The sequence below is a fragment of the Callorhinchus milii genome, unplaced genomic scaffold, assembly GCF_018977255.1.
Source record: "Callorhinchus milii isolate IMCB2004 unplaced genomic scaffold, IMCB_Cmil_1.0 Scaffold13, whole genome shotgun sequence".
Taxonomy (NCBI): Eukaryota; Metazoa; Chordata; class Chondrichthyes; order Chimaeriformes; family Callorhinchidae; genus Callorhinchus; species Callorhinchus milii.
The window spans coordinates 3,672,847-3,691,490 of NW_024704754.1; positions in this window are offsets into that span (position 1 = coordinate 3,672,847).

Here is an 18,644-nt window from a genome sequence, read left to right on the forward strand (position 1 = left end):
GCAACTATCCAGCACCTTGGGACGTCCTCCCAACTTGAAAGGCTTTATCCAAATGCAATTTTGTATTGTGTTCCACACCTCAGCTATCGCCTTTCCCCCAGGACATCAGGATGCTGATCCCCACCTTTCAGACCCAGGCTCGATTATGTCAACTATCGGCTTGCCAGATTCACCAGCTCTTCCCTGCACAGGCTGCAGATGATCCATAACTCTGCAGCCCATGTCCTCCCCCATACCTGGCTTTGCAAGCCTCTCACCCAATCCTTGCTTGGCTCCACTGACATGGCCAGCCAGTGGATAGAGTTCAAGATTCTCATCTTCACCATTAAATCCCTTCATGTGCTCGCCGTACTCGGCCTCTGCCGCCTCCTTCACCCTTAGAAACCTGGCCATTCCCTTCACTTGGCTGACACTGGCCTTACTCCATGTCCTTTACTTTGTCCGCCACCATCGGCAGGTGGACCTTCCGCCACTAGGCGCCTCTGACTTGCTTCCATTCTTTCTGATGATTGAGTGCATAACTTTTCCTACTATTCAGTTCGAGCTAATGAGTCCATAGTTGCCAGGTTCAGTTTTGCCACTATTCTGTGAAGCGCTTTGAGATAGTTTTCTTTTAGGAGATAACATTATGAGATGTCGTACATAGGTAGTTTGGGACATACACGTGCATGGGGCTGCCAGGAAGGTGGAAGGCGAACTATATGGACGGTGGTCTTTTTGTCGTCAAGCATTTGTTTTGTTCTTATGTAAGTGCAAGGATTATTATTTTCTTGAATATTGGAATAACATCTGCTCGCTTCCATTAAGGTGGAACCTCCCCAGTTCTGACCAACTCCCTCATACTGTCTCATAATGTCTGTCAGTTCTACACAATCCTCTCTACTTGTTTCCCCTAAGTATCCTGGGCACAGTTCATCCTTCCCAGGGGATTTGTTAGTTTTAAGCCCCTTGAGGTTGCCCAGAATCTCAGCCTCACTTATGTTAAACGTCCTGGAGCTCAAATAACGCCGTGGGCGTGTGGGGGGAGAGGTCGTTTTCGTGTCTTCGCTTGTGCGACTCAGAAGCACAAGATACAGTAACTCAGCACTGCAACTGTTGCAACAAGTATTTGGTAATTAACACAGGCAACAACTCATGTGATAAATTCAGGAAGACGTGAGCTGTTTCACCAGTCCTTCAGTTCCTTATGTAATGCCATTGTACCAACACAGGTCGGTTGTTCACACATCTGGTTATCGGCAATGGGGTTTGATGCTGAAAATGGACCCAGACCTCCAACCTGCCGAAAAAATAACCCGTTCCACACAAGTATGACGCTACGCAAAAGCTTGCTAGGTATAACTACATTTCGATACGAGCAGTCCTTCACAACAGATACCAGACCGTAGTTACGATGCACCAGTATTTACAACAACAAGTTACACTTGCATTGCGCCCTTCATGCCAGAAAGACGTCCCAAGGCTCTGGACAGTCAGGGTTTTTTTTGGACCAGAGCTGGGAGCTGGGAGTTGGGGTCAGGAGGGGTGGAAGGCAGTGGGGGGAGTGGTGGTGGGAGGGTGGTCGAAAGCACAGTCGAAGAGGAAGGCTTTGAAGGTACAATAATACTCAACTAAAACTAATATTAACTACGTGGTTTTAGCTGATTAAACTCCAGCCATACCCCAACGTACACTCTGGGGTCCCCAAGTCTCGTCTCTCAGCAACCTAATACTTTCGTGACTATTCCTAGCAATGTTTCGCAAACTCAGACATCCATGAGGCAGCGTAACCAAAAACCACAAAGAAAACTCTGCTTTGTTTAAAATATCACTATGAATGACATGTTGATTATGTACAGTAAAAAAAAGTCACCTTTGTCCACTCATCTGTTTATCCCAATTGGACAAAATCGTAACGCTTTTCCTTTAAATTTTTTTAAGTTGACCGGTGCACGCGAACAATTTGACTAACACCAGAACTTAAGTGACACCAGGAGGAGAGCATTGAAATATCAACAGCACGTGTGTGGAGTCCTGCAGCGTAGCGATTAGAGCATTCACCTCGCAAGCGAGAGGACCCGGGTTCGATTCCCGGGTGGGCGAAACGTTAGGCGAGTTCCCAAACTCCACACGCCTCTGTATACCGAGCAATAATTAGGAACCTGGTGGTTAGTCGATTGGTCACTCATAGGAACAGCCCCTCGAGCCTATTCTATAAGATCATGGCTAACCTTACCTCAACTCCAATTTTGTGCCGTTGTTCCACATCTGCCGTTATTTATGGGATGCGAAGGGCAACCCTTAAGCAGTTCCACAAAATTTCAGTCTCCAGGTTGATTACAGGACAGCATTAACTTTATAACACTGTAAGCATTTACAGTTTTGTTCTCATTTTAGTGTCAGGGGAACAAATATTAGAATATTAATCTTCCACACCATAAAAGTTACATTTTCCCACTCAATTTTGCTTTCAGCCAACTGAAACTCATCTTCCCCATTCTAACCGCTCTACAACCTTGCACATTTCCCCAACTTTTGAAAATTAACCCTTTACCTACCGGGTCTTGTAAATATGAACACTTCATTATAAAGTATTATGAAACGCCTAATTAGTGAAACTGCTGTACGTATCTCAAATCATAGGTAAATCATTTGTAAATTTAACTCACTTTACAGGATGTAGTTTCTCTCCCGCTTTCCCCCAACTGCTCCAAGACATTGTTCTTCAGATCGGTTTGGATAGTTTCGAAGCGCGTCCACCTCAATTTACATTTTTTTAAAAATTCAAACCTGCTTAACTATAAATAAAAAGGGGTTTCCTCTGTGGTGTTTTAACTGCACGAACATCGCTTTGCTCCTTTGAGCTCATGCAGTCCTAAACAATGAGCTAGTCATTGCAAAACAAAATCATCTTGTTCTCCAGAGTTGAGCACGTTGTGCATTTAGGCTCTTGTGGCAGCAGTCATTAAACACTGCTGTATAAAGAAGCAAGTTAGGAGGCAGTAAGACTGAAAGTCCATGGTTAATGGTCACAGGAGCAAGTCAGCTCCATATACAGATTCATCATTATTCATTCCTTCTCCCTTTGTCTGTCACAAATCCTGACCACAGACCACAATTGAAATCAAGTGAAACTTAATTTAACCAAAGCAAGTTCCAGGAATGGCGGCAAGCAGCCGATTTCCTCAGCTTATCCGAGCTGCGGCAATATGAGCTCATGCACAGAAGCCCATTCTGCACTTAATTCTAAGTGCACTGTACACTTGATTCTAAAAGCCATCCTATCTATGGGCCTGGTCTGCATTTTATTAAAGTGAGCCACGTTACACTCTACGTTACCCAAGACAAATGAGTGTAGCCCAATGTATTATATACGATTTGTTCTAAATCAAAAGCGACTCGCTAGGAAGTTTTCTATTCTTCCTGTAAAAAGCTACCTTTTAGTATTAACCTATACTCCCAAATAAATGACAGAACCCAGAAAACGTGTTGTGGAAAAGAGAAATAATTTTGGTGCAACTAAACAATCCGAGCCTCGGCTGACACTTACACTCTGAACCAGTGAAACAGGAGACGAAAAAAAAAAATCACATATAATGGCATTTTTCGTTTGTTGACAAGTTTGTGTAGCATATTATGAGATCATCACACAGGTTTGGGTTCCTATTGGAATCAACATAACTCTTTAATTTCTCCCCCAGGGTACAAATAACATCATGAGCAAAGCCTGAGTGGTTTGTGGTGATCCGATTCCATGAGAAGGATTTCCAGAACGATTCCGGTCAGAAGTCACACGACCATTGAAACCCTGACAATGAATACTGATGGTATAGTCGATCATTTGGAGCAGCTTGATCGCTCTCTATTATGTTGGGGACTCAGTAGGCAGACATGGGGAGAACGTAAGTCCAACACCCCAAGTCTATTCATTGCACAAGAGTCTGTTGTTCTCTTTCCACTGCCTGAAAACTGACCAAGAATATGAGCGACTCTCAAAACTGTGGTCTGAAACATTTGCACAGTGCCTTTCACATCAGGAGGACACCCCACTCACTTTACTCTCATTTAGATCCACCTTTCACAAATTTCCAAAATTCTACAATCTGTTATGATCTATTATCCAGCGCATTATACGCACACAATTATTGGTATTTAAATGTGCAACTTTTCACGGCTTTGTTGACTTGGCCTTAACCTTTTTTTCTATAAAGAGGAGATTCCTCTCCACTAGTAATGTTCTTTCTACCTTGAAATATTCAACGAGCCTTTCACTTTCAGAAATTGTTTCCCATATGCATATGCTTCAGCTTTGCAGTAGTTTATTTCATATCTCAGTCAGTAACACCCAAGAAAAATGCTTACAGAAAGGGAACCGGCTCACTGTATTGCTTACAGGACCTTGTGGAGTCCTGTAGCTCAGTGGTTAGAGCACTCGCTTTGCAAGCGAGAGACCTGAGTTCAATTCCAGGCAGAGGGCGAAACCTTGGGCAAGTTTCCTTACTCCACACGTCTAATAATAATCCCTCCAAAACCAAAAACAATAATAAATTGGTCATTTTCAATCTACGACTGTTTGTGGGACATTGCTGTGCGCAATTGGCTGCCGCGTTCGCCCACAAATATACAGTCAATTCACTTTACAGTGTGTTCTGTGAAGCGCTTTGGGACGTCCTCCTGACGTGAAAAGCGCTATATCAAATGCAAGGATTATTATTATTATTATTATTATTACTTTTGGAAGTAACAGAGCTTCAAAAGCAATCTCCACAGTGAGTTGTTTGGATCTGGAATGCATTGCCTGAAAGAGTGGTGGATGCCAATTCGATAACAACTTTTAAAAGAGAAGTAGATAATTATTTGGGGAGGACAGGCTTGCAGGGCTGTGGGGAGAGAGTGGGGGAATCGGATTGAATTGGACAGCTCTCTTCAAAGAGCCGGCACAGACAATAGGCTGAATGGCCTTCTTCTGTGCTGTATAATTCTATGATTAATTCCAAACAACGTAGTTGTTGATGCTTCCAAATACCCTCCATAACGTCAAATCTCACAAGGAGCAAGTCACAGTAGAACTTCCTCGTTTTCATTCAATAAAAGCCCACAGTCATTTGAGCCCACAATTTTTTTTATATATACATATATAAAAAAATATAGGCACATCCACAGGACAAACCATGTCAAAATGCAACAGAATATTTGCGACTCAAAGGGGGTAAATTCAGAACGAATCTACACAAACACTATTTCAGTGAGCGAACAGCGAACCAGTGGAACAGGCTCCCTAGGGAGACCGTTGAAGCAGGAAGTGTTGATTCTTTCACACAGATTAGAAAGTTTCCTTTTAGCCAATAATATTATGTATATAGTACAGATAGTTTGGGATATATGTGTATGTGACCGCCAGGAAGGCGAACTAGATGAACCTTGGTCTTTTTTTTGTCTGGCATTTTTTATGTTCAGAAATAGTGAGTTTACTGTTAACTTTAGTGCAAGAGAATTGGCCAAAATGAACTAATGAAGTGGATTTTCTTCAAATAATAAATAATAATAATCCTTGCATTTGATATAGCGCTTTTCACGTCAGGAGGACGTCCCAAAGCGCTTCACAGAAAACACTGTAAAGTGAATTGACTGTATATTTGTGGGCGAACGCGGCAGCCAATTGCGCACAGCAATGTCCCACAAACAGTCGTAGATTGAAAATGACCAATTTATTATTGTTTTTGGTTTTAGAAGGATTATTATTAGGGCTGTGTGTGGAGTAAGGAAACTTGCCCAAGGTTTCGTCCTCTGCCTGGAATTGAACTCAGGTCTCTCACTTGCAAAGCGAGTGCTCTAACCACTGAGCTACAGGACTCCAAAATGATAATAGAACTTCTGTTGTGCAGCATTTCATCTGTCCATAAGACGGAAGTCAGATAGCTCCCAGTAGAGAAACCGGTCGAAACCACATAGCTTGCCATCGATAGCACTGTTTGGCAGGCTTTCCTGATGCTTGTCCGGCTAGGACCACCCTACCCGTTAGGGTTTTGGCCTACAGGGATAACATGGGCTTTGTAGAATTTCCCTGGCCCCAGGGACCGGTCTGCTTTCCAGGTTCTGTCGATGGGCAGGATGGCTGGGCTGTCATCAGCAGTGTCCTGGAATACTGCGGACTTGCCTGGCTCAGGAACCAGACTACCGAGACCGCCACAAAAGCCCGGCTCAATTCCAACATTCAGTTGCAGGCATGTCACCTTGGAGCCAGTTCAGCTCCAAGGAGACCCCGCTTACTGAAATAGATACATTGCTTTTTTTTCCAAAAAAGGCACAAACTCAACATTTCAAATTGAGTAATTGGGAGGCATAGAAATGATAAAATGACATCCTGAGCTTCGAAGTAATAAATTGCAATTTCGATTCGAGAATACATCAACATCAACCACAACAACAACTTGCATTTGTAGAGCGCCTTTCACGTCAAGAAGACGACCCAAGGCACTGGACAGTCAGAGATCCGCACCCGAGCTGGTGATAGGGATTAGGAGGGGTGGAGGGCGGGAAGGGTAACGGTAGGAGGGTGATCGAAGGCACGGTCGAAGAGGACGGTTTTGAGACGGGTCTTGAAGGAGGCAAGGGAGGGGGGCAAGGGCAGAAGGACTGTAGAATAGAGTTCCAGTGGAAATGTGATTGGGCAGCAATCAATCAATCAATCAATCTCATCTTCAAATGATAGGAGCAGCTGCAAAGCCCAAGGACCATTAAAGTCAGTTTTCAATCCGCAAGTAAAAACCCAGTGTTGTTTTTTTCTTGGGGGTGGAATGTTCCAGGGTCTAATTTTTTTGTCAATGTCCAGGAGAATTGGTGTTAAAAAAAATGCCCAAAACACAATTTGGTGGAAAACTGAATTTACTTTGAAACTTAAAAAAACTAAAGAAACACAGCCAGCTCCATTGCAACGTGCTTTATTTAATGCTGGTATATTTATAACACGTTTAAACAGGGAGAACAAGATCAACCGAGTAATTATAGACCAGTCAGTTTAACATCCATAGTGGATAAACTTTTAGAGGCTATAATACAGATAATGCTTATATAAGCACATGGTTGATTAAAGAGTCAGATTGGATTTGTTGGAGGCAAGTCTTGCTTCACAAGTATAACCGAGCTCTTTGACAAAACAACCAAGAGCAGAAATATAATGCTGCGGATATTATGGATTTTCCAGAAAACTTGATAAGATGCCACATCGGAGGCTTGTTTAAAAAAAATTAGGTGCATAGTATTAATGGAATGGTAGCAGCATGGACAGAAAATTAGTTAAAGGATAGGAAACAGAGGGTGGGAGTGTAAGGTTATTCAAGGGGCAATATATAAATAGTGGTGACCCACAAGGGTCTATGTTAGAACTGCTGATTACGTAAATGAAATGGATTCCCATATAACAACTTACATTTGTATAGCGCATTGCATGTCAGGAGGACGTCCCAAGCTGCTGGGCAATTAGGGATTTGGACTTGAGTTGGGATCAGGAGGGGTGAAGAGCAGGGAGGGTCGGAGTAGGAGGGTGACCGAAGCCACAGTCGAAGAGGAGGGTCTTGAGAGCGGCCTCTAACTCTAACTCACCGACCAGTGGAAATACAGTAAAACTCATGCAAGTCGTATTAGTTGGGAACATAACACTTAATAATATTAAGGCTGAACAAGGCCGTAGGGGGCACAATTTCTAAGTTTGCAAATATAGGGAGAGTAACTAACAATGAAGATTGTGAACACCTTCATTGGGACCTAGACCGATTAGTTGAAATATGGCAAACGAAATTTAATGCGGACAGTTGAAAGGTAAAACAATATGGGAGGAAGAATAAGGAGAACTATACGTCAGCGGTAATTTTTTTTATAAATAGTTAGACCACAGAATGTTGTGTCCAGTATTGATTACCTCACTTTAGAAAGGACACAACGACAATACAACAAGAACAATACATGGGTGTAGAGGAGATTTACTGGGACGATACCAGGGAAGAAATAGTTTGGCCTGTAGCAGAGACTGGAGGAACTGGACCTTTTTCCATTGGAACAAAGAAGGTTGAGGGGTGACCTGATAAAAGTCTTTAAAATTACAAGGCATTTTAAAATGCACAGATGTTTTATCTTTATAAATCGTATAATCGCCAGATCGTTCATCCACCTGAGGCCCATTCAATTTCCTATCAAAACACTTAGATCTCTTTGCGCTATTAATCACCTCCTAACTCGTAACACCTACCCTCCATTACTCCCATACTTATCGACTATTTCAGGAAATGTAGTCTTGATCCATCGACTCATGCTCAGAAGAACTTCACTTCTCACAATTCAATGAGATTCCAACGCTTGCTGGTAAGTGTGCACGTGGCGATGGCTCAAGAGGCATTGAATCACGGGAAATGTAGCCCTTACCGCATGAGCATTTACCATCTGCATTGAATTATGCATGCGCAGTGTAGATTATTGGTTAAATTGGATTTTATACGATTCATACAGTTTGCCTACAACTCAGACTTCTCGGAAGTCATATTAAATGTTATGTTCCCGAATAATACGACTTACGGGAGTTTTACTGTATCTCCACTGGTCAGTGAGTTACAGGGCATCAATTTAAGATACAGTAGTTAGTAAACGAGCAAATGGGGAGGTTCTTAAAAATGGCCAAGACAGACACGATAACCCCGAATCTTCATGCCTGTTGGTACAAAAACAGAGAGAGCTGGGGACACACAGCAGGTCAGGCAGCATCTATGGAGAAAGGAAAGCGAGTCAAAGTTTCGGGTCCACGACCCTTGGTAACTGGCCAACAGGCACGAAGATGCAACACCCTACAATGTCAGCCTTGCTCAGTGACATTCTCATCTGAGTTTTTTTTTAGAAGGTCACAGAGGAAGAGTGAGACAAAACCATGGAGGGATTTAAAAGTGAAGACGAGGACCTTGAACTTGATCCTCTAAGGCTGGGGAGCCAGTGAAGCCTTTCAAGGATGGGGGTGATCGGGTCACAGAGCTTGGAGCAAGAAGGACACGAGCTACAGAGTTCTGGATAATCCGCAGTTTATGGAGGGAAGAGTTGGGAAGAACGGCAAACAAGGAGTCAAGAGTAGTGAAGCCTGGACATAGTAAAAGCATGCATAAGGGTCTCAGTGGTCCAAGGTAGAAGGTAGTCACAGAGATAGGCAATGTTGGAGAGGTGGACAAAAACTGAACAGGTCATGTCACAGACGTGGGGTTTAAAGTTCTGTTGAGTCATAATAATAATAAATAATAATAATCCTTCCATTTGATACAGCGCCGAATCACGCTCTTCGAGACATCTCAAAGCGCTTCACTTTGAATTCAAAGTGAATTGACTGTATATTTTGTGGGCGAAACGCGGCGGCCAATCGCGCACAGCAGCGTCCCGCAGGCAGCCTTGGATTGAGTGACCAGCTTATTATATTTTTTTGAAGGAATTATTACCCCAATAATAACAGCAATAATAAAAAGAACAAGGCACTGAGGTTCAGTACCGCTTCGGTGAAGTGGAGTGTGCATCCATCCATGCAGAGTGATGCTATCAGCACCTGAGGTGAAAAGGTGCTGACGGAAGTCAAGCAGCTGAGCCTCCGTCTCGACAACATTCAGCCGGAGAAAGTAAACTCTCAACCAGCACAGGGCTCTGACCTCGGCCCCAGTGCATGGTCAGCCCACTGGCCTTGGGCATTAAAAGACCTTACTGCACGCCTCAAAAAGAAAACATAATTTGTCCTGGCCAGCAATCCCCTTAGTTAGAATTGGCCATAAGCTGTTTGTGGGACACTGCGATGCGCAAATCGTCTGCCACATTTACCTACAAATACTACACTTCACAGTAAATCCTGTGACGCACTTCGTGACATTTTATTATCATAATAAGGCACGATATCAAACGCAAGGATCATAATCAAGTTGAATACCCAGTTATGATTATCTGGGAGTAAATCATGCGTGAAGAGTGGCCATTTGGGTGGGGGTGCTGAAGGATAGTTCGCATCTTTAGGAAAGGGGAACAAGCAGATCACATACCAAAAGCAGCTAATATATTTAACCCACACAATGAACAACCATTCCACGAGAAAATTGATTCCATTTTGGAAAATATTCTCGAGTTCATTTACTCTTCTATAATTCATGATAAAAGGTCACCATTATGGATTTTTTTTTAAAGAAAAACTAACAGGACAAAACCTTTATAATGGCTTTTACGTAGATCACCAATCTAAATCTGCAAACGAATGTTATAAGGTGGCAGTTTTAAAAACAGTTAAAATCAGTTAAAATCCTCTGCAATTTGATCCCTACTTTCAGTACAATGCAAGCATAAAGACTTCACAAAATAGCTTTACAACAGGTTTCATCTTTCAGTTTTCTCGTGAGAATGTTTGTGCTAATATAGCTTGGCTCAGTTGGGTGCACTCTTGCCTCTGAGTCAGTAAGTTGTGGGTTCAAGCACCACGTCAGGCCCTAGAATTATATAGTCTAAGCTGACACTCTAATGCTGTGCTGGGAGTGCGTTTCATGGTCAGATGAGACATTAAACCAAGGTCTGTCTGCCTGTTCAGATGGACGTTAAAGATCCCATGGCACTATTCGAAAGAGAAGGGAGTTTCTCCAGGTGTCCAGGCCAACAATTCCCCAAATAAGATTGGTCATTTCATAGCAGTTTGTGGGACATTGCTGTGCACAGTTGGGCTGCTGTATTGCTCCACAAATACAGTCACTCTGCTTCAAAGTAAATCCAGTGAAGTGCTTTGGGACGTCCCCCCAACATGAGAGGCATTGTACCAAATACAAGGATCATTACTGTACAGCTCTGGGATGTCAATGTTTATTCTGTTTCAGTCCTGCCCACATTAGCGGGAAAACAAGGATTTCAGAAATTAAAAGCACTTCACTCCTTTCAACTTTCCGGCAACTGGAAAGAAAACAAGGCATGCAAGTCCGTACATTTATGGGGGAATTTAATTCTCTCTTCAGGAAAAAAAAATACCAGCTCACTCCAATTCCGTCTCGGTACGCTTTACAGAACTGCCGGCAAGTCCACAGAACAGCAATCAGTATTGTAAATATTTTAGCACAAAGATGGTACTCTCAGAGAGAGAGAGAGAGAGGGAACACTTTCCATTCCAGCAATCTGTCTCTGGGATTTCCACGTGTAGGTGGGATGCAGGGAATTCTCAGTTTGGTTTGGAGACGGGTTAAGTACGGTGATGGGTTTCCGCATGTGTCAGCCTTCCCGGCTGACCAAAAATATAACAAAATGGTACAACAAATAATAATGAACCAAGCGTGTTTGGCTGGCAATTTTTTATTATTATTTTGCTCCCCTGAATTCAATCATTCAATCATTCTCTCAATGTTTTTTTGGTGGTGGAGGTGGGGGGGGGTGCGTGGAAGTGCTTCCAGCCCAGTTTTATTTATTTTAACCCCAGTAACTGTCATATTGAGAAAACGCACGCTTGGTTTCCCCAAGGCCCCCCCACAAGAAAAAAAAGCGTCCAAAAAAAAGAAAAAAAAACTCTGAAAGCCCCCCCCACACCCACCAAAAAAAAGCACAAATAAATGCCATTTGGAATCTACAAAGCGAAGTCACCAAATGGAAAAAAAGGGTGTTGAGGAGGGAGGGAGTGAGGGAGGGGTGAGGAGATTGAGGGAGTGGCGGGAGGGGGTAAGGGAGGAGGTGGGGGTGAGGTGAGGTGGGGGGTGAGGAGGGGTTCTGAGGGGGTGAGGGAGGGGGGTAAGGGAGGGGGTGTGAGGGGGTGAGGGAGTGAGGGGTGGAGGAGTGAGGGGGTGAGAGGGGAAGGGAGGGGGTGAGGGAGGGGTTCTGAGGGGGTGAGGGAGGGGGGGTAAGGGAGGGGGGCTGAGGGGGTGAGGGAGTGAGGGGGTGGAGGAGTGAGGGGGTGAGGGAGGAGGGGTAAGGGGGGGGTGAGGGGGTGAGGGAGGAGGGGTAAGGGGGGGTGAGGGGGTGAGGGAGGGGGGAGGGGGGGTGAGGGGGGGGGGGGGGGGGGGGGGGGGGGGGGGGGGGGGGTGAGGGAGGAGGGGGGAGGGGGTGAGGGAGGGGGTGAGGGACAGAGTGAGGGGGGGTGAGGGAGGGGGTGAGGGGAGGGGGTGAGGGGGGGGGGGGTGAGGGAGGGGGGGGTGAGGGGAGGGGGTGAGGGTGAGGGGAGGGGGGGGGGGTGAGGTGAGGGAGGGGTGAGGTGAGGGAGGGGGTGAGGGTGAGGGTGAAGTGGGGAGGGAGGGGGTGAGGGAGGGGGGTGAGGGTGAGGGAGGTGGGGTGAGGGAGGGGTGAGGGTGAGGGAGGGGTGAGGGGGTGAGGGAGGGGGTGAGGGTGAGGGAGGGGTGAGGGTGAGGGAGGTGAGGGTGAGGGGAGGGGGTGAGGGTGAGGGTGAGGGGGTGAGGGTGAGGGAGGGGGTGAGGGTGAGGGTGGGGTGGAGGGTGAGGGAGGGGGGGGTGAGGGTGAGGGGGGAGGGCACACACAGACACTCACACACACAGACACTCACACACAGAGCCACACAGTCACAGACACTCACACAGACACTCACAGACACAGACACTCACACACACACACAGAGCCACACACACACAGTCACAGACACTCTCACACACAGTCACAGACACTCTCACACACAGTCACAGACACTCTCACAGACACTCACACACACAGTCACAGACACTCTCACACACAGTCACAGACACTCTCACAGACACTCACACACACAGTCACAGACACTCTCACACACAGTCACAGACACTCTCACAGACACTCACACACACAGTCACAGACACTCTCACAGACACTCACACACACAGTCACTCACACACACACAGACACACACACACACACAGACACTCACACACACACAGACACTCACACACACAGACACTCACACAGAGCCACACACACACACAGAGCCACACACACACAGTCACAGACACTCACACACAGACACTCACACAGTCACAGACACACACACACACACACACACAGAGCCACACACACACAGTCACAGACACTCACACAGACACACACACAGTCACAGACACTCACACAGACACACACACACACAGAGCCACACTCACACAGACACACACACAGTCACAGACACTCACACAGACACACACACACAGTCACAGACACTCACACAGACACACACACAGTCACAGACACTCACACACACACAGACACTCACACAGTCACAGACACTCACACAGTCACACACACAGAGCCACACACACAGAGCCACACACACACAGTCACACACAGAGCCACACACACACACACAGAGCCACACACAGACACTCACACAGTCACACACAGAGCCACACACACACACAGAGCCACACACACACAGCCACACACACACAGAGCCACACACAGGGCTGTCAGTCACACACACAGTCCTGTCAGTCAGTCTGTCTGTTGGTCAGTCAGTCACACAGACAGACAGACACACACACACACACACACACACACACACACACAGACAGTGAGGGGTGGGTGGGGATGGATGGTGTGTGCCTTCACTCCCCCAGGATATGCTGTTAATCAGCCCTCTGACACCACTCCCTCTCCCTCCCTCTGTCTCTCCCTCTGTCTCTCTGCTTTGCTCTGAACTGCAATCAAACTGGTGTTTATGCTTTTCCAATGCAGTCCATAAAGTCAAAATTTCAGCACTGGATCCACCACTGGTTGTGCGCCGTTGGCTGTCGGGTTTGGCCCACACTATGTGCAGTCAACTCACTTTGCGGTGTACGTAGCCCGTGGACAGCTGTTGAGACGCCTGGAAGACGCGATAAGGCGCTATATGGAATGCAAGGGTTGTTATCATTTATTATAAACCGTCCCTCGTCACCCGCTGAGCGGAGGGAGCGAGCGGGATGGCAGGGGGTTAGGAGGTCGCGGGGAGCACGACCATGGAGGGCTCTGAAAGTGAGGACCAGGATCTTGAACTGTATCCTCTGTGTGATGGGAAGCCAATGGAGTCGAGCAATGATGGGGGTGATAGGGTCGTGGGAGATGGTGCGGGTTGCAGAGTTCTGGACGATGTGCAGCCTGTGGAGGGAGGAATCGGGGAGGCCGACAAGCAAGGAGTTTGCATAGTCGAGCCTCAATGTTATGAAGGCGTGTGTGAGGGTCTCGGGGGGCCTGCGGAGTGAGACGGTTGCGGAGGCGGGCGATATTGCAGAGGTGGAGGAAGGCAGAGCGGGTCATGGCACAAATGTGGGGTAGAAAGGATAGTTGAGGGTCAACTGAAGAAAATTTGCTCTCATCCAGGACTTGATGGCTGGCAGACATTCTGTCAGGACAGCAGTGGTCCTGGAGTCAAGGGTGGAAGTTGACCCCATGTCTGCAGATGATGCCACCAAGGGGGAGCATATAGATATTGAAGAGGAGGGGATCCAGGTCATTGATATGTGTCAGCCTGGCTCAATTGGTAGGACTCTTGTCAAAAGTCAAAAGGTTGTGGGTTCAAGCCGCACATTGGGACTTTACTGTATATCCTGTAAAGCACTATGAGGCATCTCAATGACGTGATAAGGCGCTATATCAAATGCAAGGATAATAATAAGGATTTATAAATGTGTTTTTGACTTCTACCCTTGATTACAGGTCGATTCATGTTCTGTCCTGATGTCCATCAGACACTAATGTCTGGATGAGCCTCAATTTCTTGTAGTTCTTCCTGGGGAGATTAACAGGAGATTATAGGTTTACCTCCCCCCTCACATCGTGCAGAGGGGCCTCCAATATTCTTGGTGCCAAGAGCCCCACGAGTTCTGAATCATTGGATAAATTACTTGTTTTTCTTTTTGTTTGAAAACGTTGAGGAGTTGTATCACATTCAGACTAGCCAAGTCGAGGCTTGCAATTCCCTAAGGGCCGGGAAAATCAACATGGCATTTACAGAAAAGCAATAGCACAGAGAAATGCTGTAGCTATGGTCCAAGACAAGCAGATGTGAACTCACGGACATGGTTCAAGAAGGACAGGCTTATTAGGACGGGTTGAGGGGGACCCCGACAGCAGCTTGCCACACTCCGCAAACTACACTGTGGAGTCCTGTAGCTCAGTGGTTAGAGCACTCGCCTCACAAACGAGAGGACTTGGATTCGATTCCCAGCAGGGCGAAACGTTGGGCATGTTTCCTTCTCCACCCACCTCTGTTTACCCAGCAGTAACTAGGAACACGTAGTAATAATAATAATTTGGTCACTCAATCCACGACTATTCCTGAGGTGCAGCTTCTCGGAGAGCTGGGACATTGCTGTGCGCAATTGCCTGCCACGTTTCGCCCACAAAATATAGTCAATTCACTTTGCAGTGTATTACGTGAAGCGCTTTGAGACGCCACAAAGATGTGATGAGGCGCTGTAACAAATGCAAGGATTAGTATTATTATTACACAGTACTGGAGGGGTGCAGGAACCTGGGTTGGTGGTCTGTGCCTGGCAGCACCTCTTACAAGTCTCTCGCCATTGCCTGCTGAGCAGAGGGAGCGGACAGGTTGATATGGCGTTAGCAGATCAGAGGTAGGAAGGAGCAAGGCCGTGGAGGGCTTCTAGCGACTGGGCCCCACAGACATGTGTGAAGGTACTTTAAGACTATGTTCTGAATCCACGAGGATCTGCCGGTAAGGATCTGGTACCCAGAGCAAAACAAAGGTGAAAATGCTGAAGGGTATAAAGAGATCATGGTGCCATTAGCCTATTGAAGCCATTTAAAATGTTAGGCATATGATATCCCTATTGCAGGCCCTGGGGCATCAAACGCTGAACCTCTCCTGCCTTTCCTTAAGATTTACTGAACCTTTACCTAACCCCGGCATCAAGTTTGACCCCCACGTTTGGTCTTTAATCAAGACCGCTTTCCTTCACCTCCGACCGCACCTCACTCCCAACGCAGCCAAAACCCTTGTCCACACCTTTGTTACTTCCCGGCTCGACTGCTCCAATGCCCTCCTCACCGGTCTCCCCAGTTCCACTACCAACAAACTACAACTGATTCAGAATTCCGCCGCACATCTTCCCACCCACACTAAACTCCATACCCCCATCACGCCAGTCCTCACCAGGCTCCACTGGCTCCCTATCATAGAACAAATTGATTTCAATATCCCTCATTCATCTACAAATCCCTTCACACCCCTACTGCCTACTTTTCTGACCTCCTTTCTCTCACTCCATTACCCATTGCATTTCTGGCTTCCACCCTTTAGAATTCCATCCCGCAGGCCCTCCGTCTTACTTCCTCACTTGCTTCCTTCAAGGTACTTCTCAGGACCTTCCTACCCCTCCTGATCCCAACCCCCTGCTCGGGTCCAAATCCCTGACTGTCCAGCACTTTGGGACGTCCTCCCGACGACGAAAGGCGCTGTACAAATGTAATTTGTTGTTGTTGTTCTCCGTTTCTCCCACACCCTGGCTGGAGACTCGTCCATTTCCTAAACCTCATGTAATGTCTGACTAATGACCTGATCCAGTACCTCAACTCCCAGTGCTAACCAGCGCCACAAATGCAACCAGCTGTTCTCTGCAACCCCTGGACTGCCAATGCCAATAGCTCCCTCTGCAGCTGAGTTCCTATAGCACAGCAGTGTTTGAAGGACCAGACCGGGGCTGAGCCGCAAGGGATGTTCCCCTGTCAATAAAGATAAATTATTTCCACTGCTCAATGAATCAGTGACTGGAGGTCAACAATTTAAGATGATTAGAAAGACAACAACAAATTTATCTCGCTACAGTATCTTTCACATTGGGAGGACATCTCAAGTTTATCATCCAGAGCCCAAGAGGAAGCTAACAGGAGCAATAGAAGGTTTAGAATTGTCACGGATAATATTAACCAAAATATTATCCACCATAAAATATTGTCATGGCTAATATTTTGGTTTAAGGGGCTTCAGGCAAGGAGCATGATGAGAGACTACAGAAGTTATGGAAGGTGTTAGAAAGGTACAGAAAGTTCTGATCAAATTTAAAGAAAGAGAAATGGAAGTTCGATACTTGGAAAGAGGGGGTGGAACCAGACCCTGGGAAGGTTAGGAAAATAGAACTGATGCCACCCCTCCTGATGCCAACCCCATGACTGTCCAGCGCCTTGGCATATCCTCCTGTCATTTTTGTATAAGCTGCTCCTCGTGGGTGGTGGAATTCGGGAAAAGAATTTGAGAGAGAGAGAGAGGCCATGGCATTTCAGGAGGTCAGAATCAGAAGTGAGGAGATGTTGGCCTAGGCAATCTCCATCTTGTTCACGTTGAAGCAATTCTGTCAGAACTACCAGGAACAGACACTCCGAGGTTTTCTCAATGCTATTCAATAGGTCGTTGCTGAATACATTGAAGTGGGCCAGGTTTGGTGCGACTCCTATTGATCCACTTATCCTGGATAAAATCACAGACTTGACCATTTACTGGCGTGTCTTCCAGTTTCTCCAAGCACCTGGTCAAGTCACAAGGCCTTAGCGAAAGCAATGTCAGGACATTGCTTTCCTTGCAGAATTTACTATAAAGTGGAAGTGACTGAATTTTGTAGGCGAACATACAAGTTGTTTGTTGTTTGAAGCAAAAGTACGAATTGAAAATTCTACAATGCTCCAACAAGAAAGAAAATAATAGACGAGAGGAACAGAATCAAATTAAATTCCAAAACCAAAATAAAGTTCTCTTGGACATTATTCTTTTTACTGGAAGTGGACAAAAATAATTAAAACTTGTACTTTATTTTAAACCGGCCAAGAAAAAGCATACTATTAGTTCCAGGTTGAGTTCCAGTTCCATATGGTTGTATTCAGTTTTAAATAAAACTTAATTACATTTTGTTTCCATTTTAATCCATTCAAGTGATTTGCAAAATTATATAATCACTCCCTTATGTTACATTCTTATCAGGTTAATGCCATTTACAGATCGTTTTTACAGAAATGATCAGCTTGTTTACCTCATAGATAAGTCAGTAAAATGAGAAACAATATCTGAAGATTTTTAGAAAAGTAATTAACTGTACATATTTTTCTTCAACTATAATTGACAATTCTTGAATTCTGTGGGGGTATAATAGACAACATTACATCAATTTACATAATATGAATTGGTTAATCGATTTGATCATGCAAAAATGCTGCTTTCATTCTTGGCAATTTATAGTAGCATTGCAATACCTTGTACATAAGTGCATATTACTTTGTGCTTTGCCTTTTTTTTAAAGCTGCAATATATCTGAGAAAAAAATGCTTTTATTTTAATTAGTATAAAATATTGTCTTTTCAAGTGTAACCTTTATTTCTCATCCCCCTTAATTTTAACGATTTTGCTACCTTTATCACCAAGGTAAGAACAACAGTTAAGCGTCATTTTCTTTGTGATAATGTCGTACATAAACAAAGAAATCATGTTTGCAATACATTTGATGCAAACGGTGACAACACATTGACATATTTATGGAACAAAAAGGCAGATGAAGTTTCAGCAACAAGTTGGGTTTCAAAATACAATAAAACTGCAATGGAAACCATCTTAAAGGTTAGGGTGGGAAGCTTCATTTTGCCCCTTGGCAAGTTCTAATGCATCCATGGAGTACATGTTTTTTTCCTATTCTTACTTCCTATATATAGTATCTTGCATTTATCGCTTTGAAAAT